General features: G+C 34.1%; 1 pseudogene; it reads right to left on the reverse strand.

The window, feature by feature from the left end:
* Positions 1-6,872: 6,872 nt before the first annotated feature.
* Positions 6,873-7,868, reverse strand: LOC149151112 (cytochrome P450 86B1-like; annotated as a pseudogene).
* Between the last annotated feature and the right edge of the window lie 640 nt (positions 7,869-8,508).

The following is an 8,508-nucleotide window of genomic DNA, read 5'->3' on the forward strand; positions in this document are numbered from 1 at the left end:
GATTTTTTTTTGAAAATTGCACAAATGGAGTTTTTGTTCCCAAAGTTGAAAAATTGAAATTTCACCTAGAAATTGAGTTTTTATTCCCAAAGTTGAAAAATGGAGTTTTAAGGTGAAATGAAGTTAAGCATAGATATTTTTATTGCTAGTGGTTTTGATAAGCATTGTCATGCTCTTGGATTCTCACAAGCCACTGAATTTCACTAATCAGTTAAGCATAGATACTTTTATTACTAGTGATTTTTATAAGCATTTTCATGCTTTCAGATTCTCACAAGCCACCGAATTTCACCAATCGGTTAAGCATAGATATTTTTATTACTATTGATTTTTATAAGCATTGTCATGCTCTTGGATTCTTATGCGAGAAAATATTATGTTCTCAAAGTTGCAGAAATGGAGTTTTTTTTTCAGTTTTTTTATAAGCATTCTCATGCTCTCGGATTCTTATGCAAGGAAAGATATTTGTATTACTAGGTGAAATGGAGTTAAGCATATATATTTTTATTACTAGGTGATTTTGTTTTATATAATCATAAATATTTCAAATATAAACATTATTAACAATATTACCATGTCCATTTTCTCAAATATAAGGTTTTATACGTTGTGGCATTACTAGGTGATTTTGTTCCCAAAGTTGAACTAATGGAGTTTTTTTATAAGTATTCTCATGCTCTCGGATTCTTATGCAAGAAAATATATTTTTATTACTAGATAATATTTCAAATATAAGGATGATATTTGAATATTATTAATAATATTATCCATGCTCATTTTCTCAAATACAAGGATTATATACGTTGTGGTATTACTATGTGATTTTGTTCCCAAAGTTATAAGGATAGACATTTCAAATATAAGGATGGTATTTGAATATTATTAATAATATTATCCATGCCCATTTGCTCAAATAAAAGGATTAATGGAGTTTCTAGGTCAAATGGAGTTAAGTATAGATATTTTTATTACTAGTGATTTTGTGATTTTGTCCACAAAGTTCAGGGAATGAAGTTTTTTATTAGCATTCTCATGCTCTCGGATTCTCACAAACCACCGATAGATACTTCAAATATAAGGATGATATAAGGAAATGGAGTTTCTAAGTAAAATGGATTTTGTTCCCAAAATTGCAGAAATGGAGTTTTTGTTCCTAAAGTTGTAGAAATGGAGTTTTTGGAGAAATGGATTTTTTTGTTCCCAAAGTTGAAAAATGGAGATTTCACCTAGAAATGGAGTTTTTGTTCCCAAAGTTGAAAAATGGAGTTTCTAGGTGAAATGGAGCTAGCAATAGATATTTTTATTACTAGTGATTTTTATAATCATTGTCATGCTCTCGGATTCTCACAAGCCACTGAATTTCACCAATTAGTTAAGCATATATATTTTTATTACTAGTGATTTTTATAAGCATTGTCATGCTCTAGAATTCTCACAAGCCACCAAATTTCACCAATAAGTTAAGCATAGATATTTTTATTACTAGTGATTTTTTTAAGCATTGTCATGCTCTCGGATTCTTATGCAAAAAAAAATATTTTGTTCACAAAGTTGCAGAAATGGAGTTTTTTTTTATTTTTTTATAAGCATTATCATGCTCTCAAATTCTTATGTAAGAAAAGATATTTGTATTACTAGGTTCAATGGAGTTAAGCATATATATCTTTATTACTAGGTGATTTTTTTATATAAGCATGGATATTTCAAATATAAGGATGATATTTGAATATTATTAACAATATTATCCATGCCCATTTGCTCCAATATAAGGATTTTATATGTTGTAGCATCACTAGGTAATTTTGTTCCCAAAGTTGCATAAATGGAGTTTTTTGGAGTTTTTTTATAAGCATTCTCATGCTCTCACATTCTTATGCTCTCACATTCTTATGCAAGAAAAAATATTTTTATTACTGGATAATATTTCAAATATAAAGATGATATTTGAATATTATTAATAATATTATCCATGCTCATTTGCTCAAATATAAGGATTTTATATGATGTAGTATTACTATGTGATTATGTTCCCAAAGTTATAAGTATAGATATTTCAAATATAAGGATGAGATTTGAATATTATTAATAATATTATCCATGTTCATTTTCTCAAATAAAAGGATTAATGGAGCTTCTAGGTGAAAAGGAGTTAAGCATAGATATTTTTATTACTAGTGATTTTGTGATTTTGTCCACAAAGTTCAGGGAATGGAGTTTTTATAAGCATTCTCATGCTCTCGGATTCTCACAAGCCACTGATAGATACTTAAAATAGAGAGCCGATATAAGGAAATGGAATTTCTAGGTAAAATGGATTTTTCTCCCAACATTGCAAAAATGGAATTTTTGTTCCCAAACTTGAAAAATGGAGTTTTTTTTAGGTGAAATGGAGTTGAGCATAGATATTTTTATGGGAGTTTTTGAAGTTTTTGTTCCAAAAGTTGAAAAATGGAGTTAAGCATATATATTTTTATTACTAGTGATTTTGTGATTTTGTCCACAAAGTTTAGGGAATGGAGTTTTTTATAAGCATTCTCATGCTCTTGGATTCTCACAAGCCACCGAAAGATACTTAAAATATAGAGATGATATAAAGAAATGGAACTTCTAGGTAAAATGGATTTTGTTCCCAACATTGCAAAAATGGAGATTTTGTTCCCAAAGTTGCAGAAATGGAGATTTTGTTCCCAAAGTTGCAGAAATGGAGATTTTGTTCCCAAAGTTGAAAAATGGAGTTTCTAAGTAAAATGGTGTTGAGCATAGATATTTTTATGGGAGTTTTTAGAGTTTTTGTTCCAAAAGTTGAAAAATGGAGTTAAGCATATATATTTTTATTAATAAGAATTATCATGCTGTCGGATTCTCACAAGAAATTGAAGTTCCCCAATCAAGCAGGTAACGTAACCAAGTTTAACACCTATATATGGGGCCAAGAGAGGAGGTCACGAAGGACTCAATACAGTGCTCAACTCAATTTAGGATGTGAGAATGATGGTATTTATAAATTAAATGAATTCCTACACTCACCAATGTGGGATAAAGGAAAACCTCTAGACGCGTCAATGCAAATGAATGTGGTTACCATTGCCCATTCCAAATCCCTCTCTAACCAAAGACCCCAACGTGCTAAGTTACGATGTTAATCGACACATTCTATGTGCAATACATCATCTTCTCCTATTATACATGTGGGGAATATCCGTTTAAATAAAATATATATGAAATGTGTATTTAGAATACATATAAAGTATGAACTATCCATATATATATTAAATGTGTAAATACGACTTATGAAAAATGGTTGTATTGAATATGTGCAAAAAACCAACATGCAACAAATTCGGAAAACATAATGACTAGACGTACGCCTATACAAGCTTACTTGAACATTGGCTAAGACATGAAATTTCACATAAAGGATTGAGCCACAGGAGAGAACACAACGCATCTACAAAACAAAACAAGAAACAAATGTTACACACTACAATCTAGCCAAAAAAGCCACCCTTAGCCTGGTACTAGAGCTCCTCAGGAATATCAATTCCTGCCAGGGCAACCAAGTGGAAGATGTGATGCATATGAAAGAGTGACTAAATAGAGCTTTTTATGAAAATCCTTTTGAGGTTCTTAGGCCAAGTTTCCCTCGATCATCTACTACAGGGAATTTCTTGCATGGACATGATCACTTGACTGTAGGGTGTAGCTTTCAAAACCAAGTTTCAAATCCTGATTTGTTGTATCAATAAGGCAAGTCTAGTCATGCATCTTATCAAAGTGGCCTTGATTATGAGGGATTGCAACACAAATATTGTTTGACTGGATTTTCACTTGATGGTCAATTTTGATCTCATCAAGATTTAGGGGCACAAAATGCGTTTTTGCTATCTGATCAACATTCCTTATGTCAGGACCAAAATCAAATCCAGATTGAGAAGAAACTAAAGAGTGAGTATGCAAGGATAGTGAAGGAAGTTGAAGCTCATGAAAAATGGTTTAGAAAGGAGCTCGAAAGGTTACATCAGTGCCTAATAGCCTAAGTGCATCCTGGAATAAAGTGAGTAATATTTATGGGAACCAAGGAAATTGGAAATTTCTGCAATATAGAGTCATATTGTATATGGATACAATCTAGAAAAATAAGAAGCGGAAAGTATATCCACGACCAACACATTTTCTTTGGATGGAAACAATGGATATTATTGAAATGTTTAATTCCCAACATACATGAGAATTGGGAATATGAGCTCCCAAGATTGGGGAGAAAACAATCACAATGTTTATTACTGTATAGAGAGAGGGCATGCCCAAAACAATATCATTACAAATATGTTGACATTATGCCAGAATATAAATAGATAGACCTGTGGAAACCCACAAGAGGTCGATTAGTTTTGTGAGAGTGAGATCAAGGGATATAATATCAATATGGGTAATCTTGAGGGCTATGAAGACAGTGACCCAGAAGATGGCTTTCCCCGACAAAATAATGCAACCCAAGTTAATGAATTTTCAGTGTTGGAGGAATCACTACACCTCTATGGAATCTGTAATTTCTACCATGAGGATCCTAGTTACTAGTTTGGAATGTTTACCAACACTTCCCCTACAAAAGAATGAAACCCAAGTTAATGAATTCTTAGTGTTGAAGGAATCACTACACCTTTATGGAATCCGTAATTTCTACCCTTGCAATCCTAGTTATTGGTTTGGAAAGCTTACCAACACCTGCATTTCCACCATGGGGATCCTAGTTATTGGTTTGGAAAGTTTACCAACACGATCCTAGTTACCGGTTTGGAAAGTTTACCAAGACGTGCAGGTGTTGGAAAACTTTCCAAATTGGTAACTAAGATCCTTAGGGTGGAAATTACGAATTCGATAGAGGTGCGGTGATTCCTCTAACACCCCCCCTCAATTGCATCTTGGGAATCGAACCTGGGTCCAGGCTCTAATACTATGAAGAGGTTTGTCGTTACACCAAAAACTACAGTTGTTGGAAAACATTCCAAATCAATAACTAGGATCCCCAGGGTGGAAATTACGAATTCCAATGAGGTGCAGTGATTCCTCTAACGCCCCCCTCAAAGGTAACTCGAAGGAATCGAACCTAGGTCTAGACCCTGATACCATGAAGAAGTTGGCCATTACACCAAAACTTACAAGTTTTGGTAAACTTTCCAAACCAGTAACTAGGATCATGAGAGTGGAAATTACTGATTCCATAGAGGTGTGGTGATTCCTCCAACACTCAGGAATGGAACATATTAAAAAGGAGAATGAAGACTCTGTATCTACTGTTATGTGGCAACCACTCTACCTCGAACAATTCTCCCCCAACACATATGAGGTAAGCTCATTGAGCATGCCCTAGAGTAGCCTTGAGAGTAGCTTTATGGACATGGGATATTATTCTACTTTAGTTGACAAGTTGTATGGATACATTGAGCAGATAATGAAGAAGACATACTAGAATATGTCCTGGCTTGTCAAGTTGTGGATCGATCATCCGATTCAAGTGATGAGGACTCAATTGTTCATCTAGAAGAATCTGAGTGTGATCATACATATAATCTTGGGAGAATCCAAGTAAGCAATATGGAACATATTAATTCAAGTCAATTTCTCAACAAAGATCAACTAGATGATTCTCAAGCAAATGTTATTGTGTCTCAATTATTGGAAATGGGTTATTCTATAAGTGAAGCCACTTTAGTGGTTGACATAAATGGGATTAATACTATTATATTTTAATTGGTGGGAAATTGGAGGGATCAGATTTTCAAAGGCAAAGAAGTATATGTTGATTGGGATGTTGAAATATCTAATCTCTAGAAGAAACGCTGGGATTTTATTCATGAAAATCGTGCGACTAAATTTCGAGCTTGAAACTAGTTGTAGACAAGTAAAAAAAAAATAGAAAAGTGGAGGACCTTTTTTGAAATGAAGTACACAATTGTTATTACATTTGTACACTCTCCTATTGGAGAAAACTTAGATCGAAAACTCCCTATAATGAATGGTGATGCTCGCTTTCTTCCTTTTGTAGAATCAACAACCATAAGAAAATAAAATGGGAATGATACATATTTAACAACTCAAAATGTATCATAGTTGCAGGAGATTGGAAGCTCTGGAGAAGTAGTGTCTAAATACCCAATAGGGAGGTTGATAAACGGATGATATAGGGACCCTAGAAAGCCTACAAAAAATTATTCCATTGTATGGAAGGCTTTGATTGGTGCTTTTCCTCGTGTAGTTATTTTTTCAATGTGGAAAGAAGATAGGAATTGAGGAAGATATTTCGTTAGGATTGAGTGATGAATCCCATCTCTTTGGATACTAAGTTCAAATTTTTCATAATTGTTGTATTTTATCTACTGCATATACCAAAGCCTAAACCCCTTAAGAATTGGGCTAAAGAGGATGGAAATCAAAGGAGAATTTAGGCCTAAAAGGTTAGGATGTAGTTGAATGGCATAATTATAAAAGTAAGCCATGGTCCATGTTTATTTGCCTCTCAAGTACTGTTGAAAGAAACCCATCACAATTGAATTCATTGTCAAACTTGGTCATAATGTTCAAGTTGAATTTATTTTTAATGGATAGTATACATGATGGTGGGGTTATATTTGGAAACACCATGGTCCTTTAAAATTCAATATTTTTCTATGGTTAGCTCTACCTAACAAACATCTCACTTGAGATAATGGAATCAAAGGAGGCTAGAGAGGCCCTAATAAATATGCTCCATGTAAATTGTATAGAAAAATTGTTTCACATTTGTTCATTTATTATCCATAAATGACATACTTATCCAAATTATTTGCACCTCTTTTTCCCTGGCTACTATGATCGATACTCCTTGTGTTATGCTAATTTTGTAGCAAAACAACATCAGCTCTTAGTTGTAACGTTACCTTAAGGCCCTATTGCATAAAGATAGTTAACCCTAATTGGGCTTCATGGTGTTCCTAGGATCGATTCTCATGTGGTAATGCAGATCGACCAAAAAAATAAATCATATTAACATAAGACATCTCCCTTCCTGGGCATGGTCGAGGTTCGATATTGAAGACGAGATATTTATAATATGATTTCCTTATGCAAATTCCATCTCGACCAATCCATCTCTCGGGCTTGAATTCCTTGCAATCCTTACCCCACATGCTCTCCATCCGATTAGTTGCATAAATAAAGTATATAAGCTTTGAGCCCTTCTTCATATGGGTTCCATCTAGTAAAATGGTGTCACATATTTCCTTCCTATAGTTGATCGGAACCAGAGGATAGAGCCTCAAAATTTCAAACAAAGCGACATGTAAATACTCCATGCCTTTTATATCATCATGACTAAAGCAAAGCATATCGATATCATAAGTGTTATTACTGAAATTAACCTTTCAGATATCATATATTTATGATCATATTTTTGTCTCTACATCTAGTTGTTGGTTCAGTAGCTAGAAGAACCATGATAACATTAGAGAAGTCGATGTATCTCTGGCAACAAGAATTACGTTGAGACAAAGACCTCGCACAAATTTCGAATAAGGGATATATCCTTCCTCTTTCTATAGATGGATAAAAGTAGACAATATGTCTCCATACAATGAGTGTTTTTCACTGATCATTTTCTCTAGCTCCCCTAATTTAAACCTCATAAGCTCAGAAACATATTCAAGTATTATACTCATAACTCTTCTTTTCTTTCTCTCAAAGCCAAGATTGAGAAAGCACATCACTTTTGACATAATTGGAGGAATAATGAGATGGTACATGCCAATTTCAATGGCTTCATCAAAGGCTCCAGTGAAGGGAACCTCCAGAAGATCAAGATACAGGAACCCTCCCGGTGAATGACCTAGCATCCTCATAATATGGAGTACCCTTATGTAGAGGAGCTTATTGATTTTTCCAACAGGTCTCCTAGATCCCCTATCTTCACCCGCAATCGAATTACTCCACCCATGAAAACACTAGACGAAGGAAAACAACTAACATCCCTCTTATTCCACTATGTATCATTTGCAATTACTCTTGAGTTTCCTATGATTATGGCCCCTCTGCCTCCAAACCCTCACTACCTTACCATAGCTTTCCCCCATAATGGTGATACTCTCTTAGAACACCAGAGAGTTGGATGGGGCTTGAAATATTTTTCCCTTTGCTACCTCATAAAAAATCACAATCCTAACATCATACTAATCCAGGAAAGCATGATCAACAATGTCATAGCCAAATTGGCTATACAATACAATTAAAGGACTAGTATTTCATGACTTTATATGCAAACTAGAATTCAAACGAACTACTAATAGGTTGGAGTCCAAACCTTAGGGCCCTGGCCTCCACTTCTTGAAAATTCACTATTATGATCACACTATTATCCTTGGATCTTGGAATGCAAATTTATGTACTTAATTTATATGGCCCTTACAATGATCACATCTCCTTCTAGAATGATCTCACAAGTTCTAGTGCCTACTCCACCCCTTATACCATCATTGT

This window comes from Pinus tabuliformis, chromosome 9 (assembly GCF_031772625.1).
Source record: "Pinus tabuliformis cultivar Carrire ecotype Pingquan chromosome 9, CPIR1, whole genome shotgun sequence".
Taxonomy (NCBI): Eukaryota; Viridiplantae; Streptophyta; class Pinopsida; order Pinales; family Pinaceae; genus Pinus; species Pinus tabuliformis.